This window comes from Hyperolius riggenbachi, chromosome 2 (assembly GCF_040937935.1).
Source record: "Hyperolius riggenbachi isolate aHypRig1 chromosome 2, aHypRig1.pri, whole genome shotgun sequence".
Classification (NCBI taxonomy): domain Eukaryota; kingdom Metazoa; phylum Chordata; class Amphibia; order Anura; family Hyperoliidae; genus Hyperolius; species Hyperolius riggenbachi.
Window position 1 is genome coordinate 285,029,194 of NC_090647.1, and position 16,323 is coordinate 285,045,516.

The following is a 16,323-nucleotide window of genomic DNA, read 5'->3' on the forward strand; positions in this document are numbered from 1 at the left end:
CCCCGGGGAGGGCTGCATACTGCCTTGAATATTAGCGCCCTCTCATGACCTGCGGCGCACGTGCGCCGGGGTCATAGGGTTAACCAATAAGCAAGGCAGTATGGTGGCCTCTGATGGACTTTGTAAGCATCGTGGCTGGAGATGTCCCGCTCTGCCCGGATTAGCTGTCACGGGGCTAATGCAGGGACGAAAAGCCAGTGAGAAGAGCGGACCCGCATTGATATTACAGCAGCTGCTGCTATGCCGCCCTCCCCGGGGAGTTAAGTGATCGTGCTGCAGCCACTCGAGGGGGACAACAAGCTGGAAGATGGATGTTAGCGATGGTATGCAGCCCTCCCCGGGGAGTTAACAGTAATCGCGCTGCAGCCGTTCCAGGGGGACAAGCTGGAAGTTACCAATCGTATGCCGCCTTCCCCGGGGAGTTAACAGTGATCGCACTGCAGCCGCTGGAGGGGGACAAGCTGGAAGATGGATGTTAGTGTTCCTATGCCGCCCTCCCCGGGGAGTTAACAGTGATCACGCTGCAACGGCTCGGGGGGACAAGCTGGAAGATGGGCATTACTGATCGTTGTAGCAGCTGCTTCTATGCGCCCGGGGAGTTAACACTGATCGTTCGTGCTGCTGCTGCCGCTCGGGGGACACACTGACACAGACATTATAGAACGTTGCAGCGGCTCCAGCTACACCTCACAGGAACACCGCTGGATCACGCTGCACAAGTGCCCGGACAAGTATTTTGTTACATTCGGACTATAAGACGCAGTCCCTTTTTCTCCCCACTTTTGGGGGAGAAAAAGTGCGTCTTATAGTCCGAAAAATACGGTATACAGTGTATCTAAAGGTAGCCATACATCTGTAGACTTGGCGGCTGATTGACCATCAGATTCAATAACTATCGAATCTGATGAAAATCGGTGCGCCAAGATCGTGCCTAATAGACAATTAGGCGGACATGCTGGAAAATCTTGGGCCGACATGCTTGATTGGGTGTGTGGTAACAGCGTGCAATAATCACGAAAGCAACGGAAACCTCCAGCTGCTATCTGCCTTAAAGTTTTATGCCCCCCAACCTGGTGCCTGTGCATATGTTACTGTGTCCTTGCCCCATTTCCGCATTTGGGCCCCACGTGACTACTGGCATATAACACATGGGGTGCGCGTGTATGTGCTGGCAACCACGCGGGGGCAGAATTGCTATAAGGACAGCGGACATGTAAAGTATACCTGCACGGACACCGGGGGGGGGGGGTGTATGGGTGGGTGAGGGTTTGGGGGGGGGGGGGTGGATGGGTGGGTGAGGGTTTGGGGGGGTGGTCTCAACATAAAACATTAGCAGAACAGCAGCTGGGCGCGATGTGGCAGCACCACAAGGCTTACACCCGAAAGAGTTCATGCTGATGTAATTTTTAAGCATTCTGTGAGAACTGTCGTTGAGTAATTGCATGCCTAATTTATTCCAAAGCGAAGTGATGTCAGATCCCGCTTTTTACATATTTGTCATTTTTTTTTTTAATTCTTTTTTCGTGTTCCTTGTTTCTGTGATGGTTTCTGTTTTCAGGTGGCACCATGGTTATTTACATGCCTGCTATTTCCACTACCTTTTGAAATACACCATAATGTTCCCCAACTAGCCTTTGTGTTTGGTGAAGTTTGGTTGCTGCTTGGTGTGTATTGGTGCTGGCCATACAGACATACAATCATGGACAGATTTGTTAATATCCTTCAGCAGAGAATGAGAAATCTACAGCTATCTGAAATAAAAAGAAACTGACAAAAATTATTGGTACTCTTCAGGGCTCGTTTCCACTGTTGCGGTGCGGAATCGCCTGGATTCCACCGCAGAAGAAATCGCATGCGGCTGCGTTTCCGCCTGTGGATTTAGCCGCGATTTCGCATGGCAAGGAGCCAGGCGAATTTAACCATGTCACTGCCTGAGTAAAGCTCCATAGCACACCATGCGAAATCGCACGCGAAATCACGGGGAAATCCGCATGACAAAGCCGCATGCGATTTCCCTATTCAATGCATTAGCGGCGATTCTCCCGCATTCCTCCCGCACGCGAAATCTGACGGCTCTGCCGTGCAGATTTCTGCCGCACCGTAAAACGCTCCCGCCGCCGCACAAGTGGAAACAGCCCCATCCACTTACATTGACTATGCGAATCCGCATGCAGTGCCCGCATGCGGATTCGCTATAGTGGAAACGAGCCCTGACTGTTTTTATTCTTTGTCAGAGTCAGATTTTGCCTTAGAGTTTTGCTTCAACAGACACGGAGCAGTGCTTTTCAGCGCTGCTAGATTTTGGCGCAGCCGGCGCCTCTATAGACTTCAATAGGAATCACTCTTATTGAAGCGCTCAGTGAGTAACGTCGGCTCCGTCAGAAGACGGAGCCGAGGTTGCTTAAAAACATAACAATTCGGCTTCCAGCAATCGCTGGAAGCCGAATTATTTCATTCCCCCACTATCCATGTCGGCCTGGAAGGGGAATAGTAATTAAATCGGCCCGGACTTGTGCAGAAGCAGGATCAGCTATATACCGCTGTATCCTGCGCCCAAGTCTACCGGCGCCGATTTCAAATGTACTCCCAACAGACATAATAATAATATCACAAATGAAAATGGCACAGATAAAAATGATGGGATCCTTAACCAAATAATTCGCAATTCAGTTACTGCAAATAAGCAATTATTGTAGCTCTCACTTAAGGTCCGTACACACGCCGGACTGGAGACAACGACGGGTCCGTCGTCACCTCCCGCTGGGTGGGCGTTCCAGCGACAGTCCGGCGTGTGTACAGTCTGTCGGCGGACTGATACGGCTGTTTCTGAGCGATCCGCCCGGCGGGAGGTGACGACAGACCAGTCGTTGCCTTTAGTCCGGCGTGTGTACGGACCTTAAGACTTCTGCGCCTGTGAACAAGTGGTGTCGGGTTTGAATTTGGAAAACTGAATACTCACCTTCGGTAGTTTTCCTTTCCTGGTGTTTCTCCATGTCTGCATACTAATGGGCAAAAGCCCCGCCTCCTTTTGCCCAGTAGGACGTCTTAATTTGTTAAATAGCCTAGTTTCACCCCATGCTGATATTCTATGTAATTTAGTACGAGCCGACAGCACAGGGTGGGCCCGTATGCTGACATGGAGAAACACCAGGAAAGGAAAACTACCGAAGGTGAGTATTCAGTTTTCCAAATTCCCTGGTGTTTTCCATGTCAGCATACTAATGGGCAATAACTAGACAGAACAAGGGATGGGTATGCTGAACACACAATTCAATGAGAATCATATAAACAAAAATCGGTCACAAGGCATTAGAGACTGATGAAGAAATTAATTTTTTACCAAAGTCTACAGCAGACAAAGCTGCTGGTTCTACACAGTAGTGCCTTAAAAACGTATGACCCGAAGCCCAATTGGCCGCTTTACATACATTCAAGAGAGACACATTTCCAAAGGATGCCCAAGAAGAAGCTAGACTTTTTGTTGAATGGGCAACAATGTCCTGCGGAGGCTGTAAACCATTTGATTTATAGGCCTCTTGGATAACTGATACAATCCAATTTGCTAGCGTTCTTGTAGAGGCCATCTTGCCTTTTCTATATCCTCTCGGAAGAATAAACAAGCGATCAGAATCTCTGAAAGCTATTGTCGCTTCTAGATAGGCTTTGACAGTAGAGGGCAAATCTAAAGGATGAGGTTTTGACGGATCCTCTACAGATTTAAAGCTTGGCAGTGTCCATTCTTGGTTAAGGTGGAATATTGAAGTTACTTTTGGCAGGAAAGATTGAACCGGATGCAAGACCAGTCTGTCTTCATAGAACACTAGAAAGGGGTCTTTGTGTGAGAGAGCTTGCAACTCTGACACCCTTCTTCCTGATGTAACGGCAACAAGAAACACAGTTTTCTTTGATAGATTTTGTATAGAGGCTGAGTCGTTTTGCCAGTCTTTTGATTCCGCCAGAAAATTTAACACCAAAGGTAGATCCCACTTGGGAAATCTGGGTCTTATTGGAGGTTTTAGCTTAATTGCTGCTCTAAAGAACTGCTTTATTAGGGGGTCTGATGACCAGGAGATTCCTGAAATAGAAGATATTGCGGAAACATGTCTCCTCAAAGTCGAGTAGGAAAGCTTCAATTCCAACCCCTTTTTCAGAAAAGATAGTAGATCAGTAACTCTCATATTGGATACTTGAAAATTAGCAGTATTTGCAAACTCATTAAACGCTTTCCAGACCCTATTATATGATGCCGATGTTGACGTTTTTTTTTTAATTTAAGAGTGTATTGACTAAGCTGGATGTACACCCTGAAGCTAATAGCCTAGCCCTCTCAAACGCCACCCCATCAGTTTGAGATGTTGAGGGTTCTGGTGGTAAACTACTCCCTGTGATAGGAGACCCGGGAAGACTGGTAATGGGATCGGATCTTCCATTTTTAATTGCCACAGGAGAGGGAACCAGGGCATCCCTGGCCAGTAAGGCAGAACTGCTATCACCGTTACTTTGAGGACTCTTAGTTTCAGGAGAAATCTGTGAATCAGAGGAACAGGTGGAAATGCATATGCTTTTGTGAACCTCCACACCTGTGTTAGGGCATCTGTTGCTATTGCATTGTGATCCGTGAACCTTGAATAGTACAGAGGCACTTTGTGGTTTTTCTATGAAGCGAACAGGTCCACTTGGGGGTGACCCCACTTCTGTACTAACAGGCGAAAAACAGAGTGGTGTTGGGACCACTCGTTGTTGTTTAGTTGATGTCTGGAAAGATAGTCGGCTTGAACATTCTGTTTCCCCGGCAGATATACTGCAGTCAGATCCAGGAGGTTGGATTGGGCTAGAGACATGATTGGAGTTAATTCTTCCATGAGACTTAGACTGTGAGTCCCCCCTTGTTTTTTGATATACGATACAACTGCTTTGTTGTCTACTCTGAGAAGAACTGCTGAACCTCTCAGGACAGGCAATAAATGCAGAAGAGCCTGATACACAGCTCTCATTTCTAAGATATTTGACACTAGATCTTTTTCTTGAACTTTCCAAGAACCCTGAGCTACCTGATCCGCATACACTGCTCCCCACCCTAGACCACTGGCATCTGTGGTCACTATTTCCCATTTGGGCTGAAATAGGAAGCGTGAATTGTCCAGGTTGTGAACGCTCATCCACCATGACAGGGAATTTTTTACCCGATGAGATAGGTAGATTTGCTGATTCATACTTGTCTTGTCCCACTGAGCAAAAAGTTTTAGCTGAAACGACCTTAGATGCCAATGTGCCCAGGACACCATCTGTATTGTCGATGACATTAGGCCCACTATTTTCAGACATCTCCGAGCTTAAATGTATCTCATTTGGAATAGATCCTCCAGAGAGTTCCAGATCACTTGCATCTTGTGTTGAGGCAACGATACTGAATTTTGGACCGTATCCAGTGTTGCCCCAAGAAAGTCCATCTTTTGTTTTGGTACTAGCTGACTCTTCCTGAAGTTTATGATCCACCCATACTGCTGATGTTGTAGAAGGAGTTGTTCTGAAGATGCCAGGAGAATGATGTCGTTCAGATAATGTAGGACGCGTATTCCTTGAACCCTCGTGAACGAAATAACGGCAAGAAGAACCTTTGAGAACATACGCGGAGAGGTCGCTAGACCGAACGGCAGGCATCGAAACTGTAGGTGAAGCCGACCTACCGCAAAACGTAAAAACCGTTGAAAACAGTGATGAATCGGGACATGGAAATACGCGTCCTTGAGATCTATGGACGACATCCAATCTCCTATATAAAACAATAGACTAGTTGCGCTGGGTATAACTAATCAGTATTTTGGATCCTCAATAATTTTAGATGCCTATTCATAGACTTGGTACTTAAAAGTATATGGTTTTATTTTTATAAAACATGTATCAAACAATTGTATTCATAAAATATACACATAAAATTGTATTACATCAGACAATATCGGTACCCATCTAATCAATAAGATTGCTTTAACATAAAACATTCATCCATTCAAACACACTCAGACCTTCCAATGTGTAAAAAAAGAAGAGGATGTGTGAAATGGATAGGTATGGGGTTATTTGGGATAAGTACGCCAAGAGGGGGAGGGGTTTTGGCGCATACAACTTCTTGAGTACTAATATATTGTGCACTAGATATGGATGGTGACCACTGACTATATGATGGAAATTCAGTAGATTGGGGAGTATCAGTATCCGTTGCACAATGTTCCTCTTCGATGATTTTACCGTTCCCCTTGTAATTAGTCCTATTGGGTAGTAGAGGTGCTGATTCACTAGTCAGCACCGTGGCATACTGTTTTTTCCCCGTACTAGCGCTGTCCAATAGGTATTTCAGGAGCGGTAATCCGTTTAGATGTAGTTTTATATATACTCACGCTCCCCTTTGGGATGCCTCTAGATATAAGTCCAGTTCACGCGTTGGAGCTACGGCCGGCTGCTCTACAACTTGTGACAGTTCGCGTCTCCCGTGTAATCCTCTGCCTCTGTAGCGGTGAGGCGTAGTGGCAGTTTCAGGAGGCGGCTAGTTCAGTTCCGGTGACGTCACCTGTTGCCTGCGTCTACTATTGCAAGGTTGCGTGGTTAACACTATACAGCTGCAGTGCACGGACTTGATAAGAGTCGTTTTCCGTGCGTTTTAAGTAGTGTGCTGTATTCCTTAATGCAATTCGGATCCCCAGGTGGATTTACTGAACTGCTGACGCGTTTCAGCGGTCCACAGTCGCCTTTATCAAAGCCAGTGAAAAGTGAACTGCCGCCTGGGGGATGTTATAGTCTAGATGTTCCCTCCCATATTGATAGAAGTTTCTCCTGGGTCTTAGAAGGTGAATTGTCCATCAACATAGATCTCATATGAAAAGTTTATTCGTGCATATCAGGTATTATTTCCATGTTGACTTGTCTGACCCAGGATTTCAGTGATAACTGACTAGGGATGGCCGTACCTAGGAGAACTCACAGGGCAGCATGTGATCAGCTGATAGAATTGTAAGGGGTCAGTGGGACCCCACACGTGACCAGTTAGCAGCGGGTGAAATAGGAATCTCTGATACCAACCTACAGTAGCGCCCTCCACTCTTTTAAATCTTGACATCCAATCTCCTGGCTGAATTGACATTATAATTGACTTGAGAGTTTCCATTTTGAACTTTGGTATGAATATGAATTTCTTCAGGCTCTTGAGGTCTAAAACAGGTCTCAGATCTCCTGTTTTCTTCTTTACTAGAAATATCTTTGAATAGTAACCAGTATTTTTCTCTGAATGAGGCACTACACAGACTGCTTTCTGACTTATTAAGTCTGAAACATAATCTTCTAGATTTTTTTTCTTTTGTAAAGCCTTTGGAATCTGTGTCACCACAAACCTGGACTTCGGAGGACGTCCTCTGAACTTCCACCCGTGTCCTTCTGAGACTGTTTTGTTTACCCAGGAATTTTCTATCTTTCCCGCCCAGATTTCGCCAAAAAGGAGTTGCCTCGCACCCACTGGTCCACTCTGGACGGGCCTCATTTCAAAAGGACCTTTTGGTCTCACCAGCCTGTTGAAAAACTCTAGACTTGGTCGCTCTCTGAAAGGGTTGTGACTTCCAATTTCTTTTAAAGGAAAACTTAAGTCAACAAAAAAAAATGAGATTTACTCACCTGGGGCCTCCCTCAGCCCCCAGCAGCCGATCGGTGCCCTCGCAGCCCCGCTCTGACGCTCCAGGACCCGCCGGCGAACACCTCCGGTTTGGCCGTCACCGGCCGACAGGCATGGGAACGCGAGTGATTCTTCGCGTTCCCAGCCTGTATATCGCCCCCTATGCTGCTATTGCGACCAGCTGGCCGTTTTTTTTAAAGTTTTCCTTTAAATTCCCTTCCAGGTCTATAGGATTTTGCCTCATTAAATCTGTTATACTGCTGCCTCTATACTTGCGGATACTTTGTTCTTTTAAACTTTCTGTCCTGTGGAATGAGTCCGGATTTACCTCCTGTGACTCTTGAGATTGCACTATCCATTTTGGACCGAAAAGATTTTTTCCGTCAAACGGTATTTTAGTCCAGGACTGTTTGGACGTGGGATCCGCAGACCATGGCTTTAGCCACAGTGCCCTTCTGGCCATAATATTATAAAGCATAGATCTACTGGAACTTTTCACTGTATCTACTGCTGCTGCACCCACAAAATCTGAAGCTAGGCTGAACTCTTCTAAAGCAAAAGTCACATCTTCTATTTCGGCACCTGCATGAATTGATTTCTGAACATCTTCTATCCATACTTTTAACGCCTTTGCTACTGACGTCAGGGAAATTCCTATTCTTGTGACTTCTCCAGAGGCTAAGAACGCTCTTTTCAAGTCCTGGTCAATCTGGCGATCCATAAGATCGCTGAAGTAAAACTGAATCCTCCAGGGGTAAGGTGACATTTTTAACAATCTTCATTAATGACGCATCTACAAGCGGATTTGATGCCACTAATACTTCATAATTTTCGGACAGCGGATACATCTTTTGTAATTTGTTTTTTAATGAGGGGTTTTTAACTGTCTGTTCCCACTCATCTGTGATCAACTCTCTTAGTTGTTATAATAGAGGAAATGACACTTTAATTTTATTTAATTGTTTATAGTTTCTTTTTTTCTTAGGCAAAGTGACCTCATCTTCCCATTGTATTGCCTCTTTAATTCTTGAAATAAAGGGAGGTACTAACGAAAAGTCAAACCCAACAGTCTCTTGATCAGAATCATCCTCTGAAGAATATTTTTCTGGAGAGAGAAAACGAGAAGGACCTGGTCTGGAACTCGTCTGACTAGATGTCAACTCCGATACTGTGTCTTTAACCACCTGTTTTATTAAAGTGGAGACCTCTCTATCTTTTCTTGCAATATCCAGGTGGCAAAGGTCACATACTTTCTTATTAGGTAATGCTAGTCTTCCACAGATCCAGCAAGTTTCTTTGCTAGGAAATGCAGGTTTTTCTACATTAGGGTTAAAATATGGCTCATATCCCCCTAGAGAGGCACTGGAAGAAGACGATCTATTGTGGGATGGTGAGCGAGAACGTGACTTTTCGTCCATTAAAGTAGCCACAGAATTAGTTTTGGGCTGGCTTTTAACACTGGAATGGCGTGAGTGATGGTCTGTGCTGCCTCCCTCCCGGGCATCTTCCTTAGTGTTTGATTGAGATTCTTTTCTGCAAAGAATATGCAGTCTTAGTATAATCTACTGGCTCAATTAAACAAAACCCATCACTTACCAACCTTACCTATTTGATTTCGACTTCTATTTCGATTTCGACTTCGAACTCGAGTTTTGGTGTTCTCCTTTATTTTTCCCCATAATAAGCAGCTATACAAACAGAAAGATATTGGATTTACCAATCTTTCACGGCAGCCAATCAGGTACTAAAATCAACATATACAATAGAGTGTAATGCAAATAGAATCAAACACTATATGCATATCTAAAGTATATACCTAAACAAAACCTCTATATAAACAAATGTGCAGATATTATATGCCTATCCTACAGATGTATATACACATATAAATACAACATTCTCATCAGGCTCAGTGTATATGAATATACATATATACCTCCCTCATTTCACACAGCTAGTACCGGCTGAGAACAAAATTATTCTAAGGCATTGCCCCAGAGACATAAACATAGCTGCCACAATAGATACTGCTATAAACATCATACTCACTACTCTAGTAGACGCAGAAGACCTGTCCACCACGGAGAGAACGCTGCAGCACGACAGAAGGAAACTGCCATAACGCCTCCTTATGTACGCGCCGGAAGCGCGTCAATGCGAGGGCAACAGCGCTTAGAACCAAGATGGCCACCAGAGAACTTCCTGTTCTCTAAGTAAAAGAGGAAGTTGTTGCGCGCGCGCATAGGAGCTGCAGGCAGACTACGTGTAGGACGCTCTCCCGGGATCCTGTAACACACAGCCCATAAACAGCGCGCCGCCACCAGTAATAGGTAAAACTTTTAAATAGAATAATACTGGTGGCTGCTAGCTGCGGGGAAGCTCAATACCATTAAGGTATTTAAAGAGCACGCAGGAACTTTTGAAAACAAATGCCCCAGAGAACACCAGAGAGGTCTCCATGTCTTGTGAGAGCATTTAGCTGCTTAAGACATGGACCACAACAGCTGAGCCACACTGTTGGTACCCGCTACAAGCGGAGGTAAGGTTCCAGAGAGTAGTCCTGCTGGAGGCGTGGACATCAAAAAGAATATCAGCATGGGGTGAAACTAGGCTATTTAACAAATTAAGACGTCCTACCGGGCAAAAGGAGGCGGGGCTTTTGCCTATTAGTATGCTGACATGGAAAACACCAGGGAATGGTACTTTCCCCAGACTGCATGTCTCACTTCTTTTCATACATATTTGATAGGGCTAAGACCATTTCATTATAGTCCAATATTTTGTTCTTAGTCATCCTTGGACACCTTTAGCTGTGTGTCTTGGGTTATTATCCACGAGCTGTGACTGAGATGGAGCTTTTTGACACTGGGCAATACATCTTACTCCATAATGTCTTGGTAAAGGTATCCTGTGCCAGATACAGAAAACCGCCCCAAAACCAAACTAGTGGGCCACCCGGCTGTTTTGGAACACCGCCTGGGTGCACCTGGATAGCTAGCAAAAGCTGGTGCTGCAAATTAATCTGCAGGGAGGAGTGATCCATTGCCTGCTATTATCGGCACTCGGCTCGTCACGGCTCTCGAAAGCTACAGCTGAACACTACAGGAGCGTGCCTTTATCACCCTCCCCTTCACTGAGATTGGAGGATGGCGTATACACTGATGTCTTCAAGATCAACAGTTGCGTATGAAGTGCTGAAGGAGCTCCCCTCCCCCCCCCCTCCCCCCCAGCCTAAGGATAGAGCAGCGAAGGTGAGCGGCCGCCGTATCTCCACACGGCACATGGGATGCCCACACTGCACGTGGCTGGATGGGAGCCCCGCACAAAGTTTAGCACCACTGGAGAGAACACGTGCTGGGTGCAGTTGCTGGCCATCACTGCATCCGTTCATTCAGCCGTGCAGTGCGGGGGGCTGGTGCTGGGCTGTTCTATGCTGTTTACAAGTTCCACAAGGCAGTTATTGCAGCTTGCTGATCAGCTTTCTTGTGTTGTTCGAGTGCTGTAAATGAGAATATAATGGTGCTTTTTTAAGGTGTGAGCTGCACGCTGATTGCAGAGCAGTGTAGTTAAACCCGAGACTCAGTCCAGTAGGCAAGAACTGCTATACAGGATTGATTTCAGACTGGGAATTGGTATGCAGCATGGCAGGCAGTGCAGGGATTGGTATGCAGTGCATGAATCTATGTACCACGGGAGGCAGTGCAGGAATATATGCATTATGGGATGTATTGCAGGAATTTTTACTCTGCAACATCTAAATACGTGTAGGAACTGGTGCCGTGTGGCATTTGGCTTATCAATGAGATCTGTGCGGTGCAGCTATTGACTTTGTGCAAGAGCCCAGATGAGTGCATAGATGGCTTGCTGCTGTTCGTGGCTTCATCAGCTGGAAATGGAATAATGTGTACGGGTGTCCCCAAGATGATTTAATAAACCGGAATGCTTAGTCTTCTGCCAGAAGTCGCTCTATTATGTGCTTTTGTCCCTCCTGCCCTTCCATAGAAAAAAACACATTGTTTTGCTACAGGAAAGTGCAAGGTCAATGAGATGCAAATAACTGCAAGTTGATTCATTATTATGCAAGTTTTGTATCCACATTTATTCAGCTTAAAAATGAACCGATCAAATGTCACAATGCCAGGATTTGGTTTTCAAGATGCATGAATTTACATAATCCTGCATCACCTTGGGGATTATTTGCAACTCATTGGCCATCCCTACAGCAGAGTGAAGTGTCCGTACAGAACTCAGTCTGTGAACCATTGCGTGTGTTTACACACCTTATATCAGTCTTTTCCCCAGGACTAATTAGGTAGGTGGGCAGGCTGCCCGACTGTTTTGAATCACCGCCCAGGAGCAATCATGCGCCTGGTTAGCTAGCAAAAGCCGGCGCTGTAAACCTTAACCTGCAGGGAGGAGCATTCAGTTGCCTGCTATCATTCAGTGCCCGGCTCTCGCACATTAGCAAAAGCTGCCGTTGTACACTGCAGGAGCGCTACTATGCATGTGTGACCTCACGCTTCCTGGTGGAACAGTGATTGGCTGGGTGGGCTGTGCAGGTGGCTTGAAAGGGCAGTGTGTGGGTGGGGGGTGATTCTTGCAGAGTTCACATGCATGTTATTTCATATGGATGTTATTTGCTGCTGGCATTGAGGGGTATTGCAGATAGTGTACAGGGACCAACTCTATACTAATTTAGTATGATACTGACTCCTTTACACTATCTGCAATACCCCTCAACCCCAGCAGCAAATAACATCTATATGAAATAGCGTCCTTGTGAAATGTAAAAATCACAGCAACTCCCCCCCCCCCCCCTTATGAAATCCAACCCTACCTGGCTACTTTTTCATTTCCGGCTGAAAAAAAAATTCTGGGGAGAACACCTGCCCACCTAATTAGGTAGGTGGGCAGGCTGCCCGACTGTTTTGAATCACCGCCCAGGAGCAATCATGCGCCTGGTTAGCTAGCAAAAGCCGGCGCTGTAAACCTTAACCTGCAGGGAGGAGCATTCAGTTGCCTGCTATCAATCAGTGCCCGGCTCTCGCACATTAGCAAAAGCTGCCGTTGTACACTGCAGGAGCGCTACTATGCATGTGTGACCTCACGCTTCCTGGTGGAACAGTGATTGGCTGGGCGGGCTGTGCAGGTGGCTTGAAAGGGCAGTGTGTGGGTGGGGGGTGATTCTTGCAGAGTTCACATGCATGTTATTTCATATGGATGTTATTTGCTGCTGGCATTGAGGGGTATTGCAGATAGTGTACAGGGACCAACTCTATACTAATTTAGTATGATACTGACTCCTTTACACTATCTGCAATACCCCTCAACCCCAGCAGCAAATAACATCTATATGAAATAGCGTCCTTGTGAAATGTAAAAATCACAGCAACTCCCCCCCCCCCCCCCTTATGAAATCCAACCCTACCTGGCTACTTTTTCATTTCCGGCTGAAAAAAAAATTCTGGGGAGAACACTGTTCATGTTTTAAAGAGATATTGAAGCGAACAAAAATTATGATATAATGATTTGTTTGTGTAGTATAGCTCAGAAATAAAACATTAGGAGCAGAGACATAAGTCTAATATTGTTTCCAGTACAGGAAGATTTAAGAAACTCCAGTTGTTATCTATGAAAAAAAAGCCATTGAGCTCCACGACTTTCAAAGTCGCAGAGCGCTCTGTCTTCTGGAACTTGTTATCACAACTGTCAGTCACTGTATTTTCTTTTTCTCTGCCAGAGGACATGTCAATTGTTCACAAGACTGCTCTGTAAAATCATTTAGCATGCTGAGTAGTGTGTAAACTGCAAATATTAGAGAATGATGCAATGTTATAAAAAAACACTATATAACTGAAAATAAAAATATGAGAATATTTTCTTTGCTACTAGTCTTCTAGTAATTATCTGTAATACACAACCAATTCATTATATCATAACATTTTTTTTCGCTTCAGTGTCTCTTTAAATCAAACCTGAGCCGAAGCTCAGGTGCAAAATCTGATACTCACTATGAAGAGATCAGGATCCTAATGAGGCTCACCTCGGTTGTTGCAAGCACCCCATTGCTGGGCGCCCCCCCCACCCCAAAACTCACGGCCCCCCTTTGCTACTCCGTGGTCCTCCGTTGCTGAGCGCAGCCCCCTGGATTAAGTGTGCGCAATGACCGGGGAAGCAACGGGGGACCACGGAGTAGCGAAGGAAGCCTCAATAGGATCCTCAATCTTCCCTTTCTTTAGGTAAGTATCTGATGATGTACCTGTGCTTTGGCTCGGGTACACTTTAAGGTAAGTGTGGTATACTTGACTTTAAAAGCTTCAATTTTTTGGTGTATGGATGAAGAACTGATGCTTTTCAGTATACATATTAGAAAATTGCGCTCTGACTTTTTTTTTTTTATTGCTCTTCCATTGTGCTTGCTGTTAGTCAAAAACCAGTGGATGGTGCTATCAGATACCGATGTTCTTACTAAACTTCTACCCATTCTGGGCTGATTTTCCTATTGTGGCCACATTAAGGACAGTTGGTTATAGCCTCATGGACCTCAAACTTTTAAAAAATATTTGCAGCTGTTGCCATAAGTATATCAAGAAGTGCAAGATCTCTAACATCCACAGCTTGGTAATGGAGGAGTGGAAGGGTATTCCAGTGGCAGTCTGTGAAGCTCTCGTGAACTCGATGCCCGAGAGAGTTAAAGGGAACCAGAGAGGAACGTACAAAAATAAAGAAAAAGCTTTTATACATACCTGGGGCTTCTTCCAGCCCCATAAGCCTGGATCGCTCCCACGCTGCCATCCTCCACTTCCTGGATCGGCGGTACCGGGTCCCGTCACTTCCGGCGGACGCGGCCAATTGTCCGCATCACAGCGGCTCCCTCCATACCCGTACGTATGCGGCTGCGCAGTAGGCAGCCTCATGCGTACTTGTATAGAGGGAGCGCCGTGTGATGCGGACAATTGGCCGCGTCTGCCGGCCGACTGGCGGCCTTGACGGGACCCGATACCGGCGGATCCAGGCAGCAAAGGACGGCGGCGTGGGAGCGATCCGTGCGTATGGGGCTAGAGGAAGCCCCAGGTATGTATAGTATCTTTTTCCTGGGGCCTCTGGTTCCCTTTAAGGCAGTACTGGAAAATAATAGTAGGCACACAAAATATTGACACTTAGGGCAGAATTTTGACATTCTTCACTTAGGGCTGTACTTACTCTTGTTGTCAGTGGTTGAGACATTAATGTCTGTGCGTTGAGTTATTTTGATGGGACAACAAATTTACACTGTTTTACCAGCTGTACACTGACCGCTTTACATTGTATCAAAGTGTCATATCTTCCATGTTGTTCCATGAAAAGATATAATAAAATGTTTACAAAAATGTGAGAAGTGTACTTAATTTTGTGGGATACTATATACATGGAGGAAGGGGTTACTGCACATGAAGGTTGCAAATGGGGGAGGTGGGTGTGCATGAAACAGGAGGAGTGTTATAGCACACAGGAGGAGGGTCTGCAGTACATGAAAATTACAACTGTATTTGGTAGGCAGGGCGTGTCTAGGGGATGACAAAATGTAAATTTGGCTCTGGAAGGGAGGCATTATGAATAATTTTGAAATGCCTATCTGTGAAGAAACCTGAAATCCCCGGCATTATTGCAAACAAGTATAAGACTGCAATTATTTGAATGTTCAGTGTGTGAACCGGGTTCAGTTCTTGTTCAGAGGTATTATTAGAATTGTTCCTAAATAGTCATTTTACAGTGGTTCAGATGTAGGCATTTTGAAGACATTTTAATGTCAGTGTACTTTTATGGGCCTTCCCATGACTCTTTAATGTATCTTCACAGCATTACCATTTGTTCATGCTGAAGATTTTTTATTTAATGCTTATGTGTGAGCAGTGAGCAGTCCCTAACTACTAGTTTTTCAAATCCAACAAGTTCCACGGAGTTCCTTGGGACACTCTTACCCATCCACGGATCCAACAGATCTCTCCGCTACTTTGGCTTCTGCTGTTCTCGGAGGCCAGCTGGGATAGCATGGATGCAGTCCTCCAACTCCTCCCATCAAGCGGGCTTCTGAGAAGCGCATGCGTGCATTTAAACTCTGAGTAATCTTCATCCAGTGCTCTTTAGTCCACGTTACTGCCCCAGCCAGTGGCCATGCTGTTTGTCAGTTTAGTCAGCCTGCTAGTCAACCGTCAGTCACCAGTCAGTCCTGTCACTCAGCTTTGTCAGTCATCATGCTAGGTACACACCATACAAAATGTTAGATAGATGGTTCGATAGATAATATCCAACCTGTCCGATCTTATTTTTGATCGTTTTTCTGATCGATTTCTCCTAGAAGTGAATGGAAGTAGATAAGAAAAGATAACAGAATTGAATCGGAAATCGATAGTGTTTGATAGCACTATTTCTGGACCAAAAATGGATATAGCAATATTTATAGTAACAGGAGCAAAATCTGGATAAATTGTGCAGAACCCAAAGCCACATCATCCTAGGTGACTAAACTTTAGAAGACCTCTTAAAAAGCACATTTTGAAAGGCAAAAATGTATAAACCTGGTGAAAAGTTGACTAGGACCTGGATAAATACTTAGTTCACCTTCTTCATACTTGGTAAATGAAACAATGACACCCACATTGCCAGAACAACCTAATAAAGATAAA

The 16,323-nt window shown here is 45.3% G+C and overlaps 1 protein-coding gene across 7 annotated transcripts in view; it reads left to right on the top strand.

Annotated features, from left to right (window-relative positions):
- SPOCD1 (SPOC domain containing 1) overlaps positions 1-16,323 on the top strand; it is a 222,897-nt gene that overhangs the window by 7,946 nt on the left and 198,628 nt on the right. The gene's annotated exons all lie outside the window — the stretch shown is intronic.